We start from the raw sequence: 1,955 nt of genomic DNA on the forward strand, positions 1-1,955 counted from the left end.
TAATGGACTGTTTATAAATGAGTCATAATATCAACTTTATATTTGGCAGGAGGAGCCATCAAGCTTATAGCTTGTATTATCATTTGTTTAATTGAAGTTGTAGGTCCCCCCCCCGGGACGTCGCCGATCGATACGAGATCCGCACGAGGTCTAGGAGTGCGGAATCCTCCTAGACTCGTTTATTGGTGTAAAGATGAAGAACACAAACACGTACACGAACAAATACAAGAACGGGATAAACAAATCTGCAGATTCTTTATAATAATAATTAAACAAACACGTTACATACCGTAACATAACAGAAACACGTCCGACCCGAGGTGAGCTCTACCTCGGGTCGTCCCTAACGACACTCTCTCTCTGTTTGTTCTCTCTCGACACTCAAACTGTAACACACAACTCTCTGAATTACTGGATTCTTAAAACTAAACAAGACACACGTATATATATATAAACTTCAGTAGGCGTCAGTAGGCGAAGTTGTTCATAACTTCGCCTATGGCGAAGTTGTGATAACTTCGCCTAAGGTGAAGTTGTCCTAACTTCGCCGTTGGCGAAGTTGTTCTAACTTCGCCTAAGGCGAAGTTGTTCTAACTTCACCTAAGGCGTCTCCGCTGGTCTGAATTGCATAGCGACGGTCACAAAATGCACCAACAGAAGTACCATGTGAACTCTAGAAGTTAAGTGACAAGATTCATATTAATAGTTATCTTATTTTTAAAACTTGTTGTCTTAACTTTAAAAGTCAAAATTCACCCAATAAAACACACACACACACACACACATATATATATATATAACATTTTATTTTTAGGAAACTGGTGGGGGTGACTGCCATTGTGGTGGCGATGGTGGCAGTGCAATATGTCACATAAGCATGCCATATATATGCCAAATAAGAATGTCACATCATGAAAACTAAAGACGTTATGATTTCGTTAGTCAAGGTTCATTGGTAGAAAAAAAATGATAAAAGGTGGGACTATCATTAGTCATTTCGTTACTTATGATCGGCAGTGGCCAAAATGTGATAGTTAGGATTATTTAAAACCAGTATATTATTTTAAAAGTGGTTGTAAATTGTTATTGACACAATGTTTGATTAAATAAACTAAGAACACACACAAATCCCTTTAACAACCTACAAAACTTTCACTTAACAACAAAATTCGTTCAAATTAAGGGGAATATTAACTTATGGTTTCTAACGGTTAGATGAAACAAAGGATTTGATAAAGAAGGCGAGAAAAGAGTTTCTCAATATGTTTTATTATCATTATAGTGTCACTTTCAAATGACGGCTTCCAATTATTACCCATTATAAAATATAAAAAAGAGATAAATCTTCAAAACTTCATAATACAAAAAATTATGTATAAAATATTAAAAACGTATACATTATTAATAAAAAGTAAATTTTTAAAAACTTAGATTTTACATATGATCATAAAATTTTCGTTAATATAATTTATAAACTAATATAACTTCTATTATATTTTATAAGAACAAAAACTAATTAACAAATTAAATGTTCTTTTAATACACAACAATAACTAAACTACAAAATTTATAAATACAACAAATACATACAAAATAATATGAAAATCACAAACTAAACATCACACTAGAAAAAGTTTAATAAGTTAATAATTCACCCAAAAATGAAATGATAACACATGATATATCCGTTTCAGATAGGCGTGGAACTAGAATTGGCCTATAGAAATTCAAATACATCAATTTATTAAAAGCTCTACTCACTATCAAGCACAAAATACATATTTTAATCAACAAAAAACAAAATGTTGGGATACATTAAATGACAGACACATGATAGCCCATCCATTAAACAACATATACGTTCTACATCACCAACGAACCATAACAACTAAATACAAACGAAAATAACACAAAACATATAAATTTTTTTATGCATTCATGTATATTAAGACGAA

Source organism: Bidens hawaiensis, unplaced genomic scaffold (assembly GCF_021521415.1).
Source record: "Bidens hawaiensis isolate Kalapana, Puna unplaced genomic scaffold, B.hawaiensis_p1.1 tig00018272_1, whole genome shotgun sequence".
In the NCBI taxonomy this organism is placed as follows: Eukaryota; Viridiplantae; Streptophyta; class Magnoliopsida; order Asterales; family Asteraceae; genus Bidens; species Bidens hawaiensis.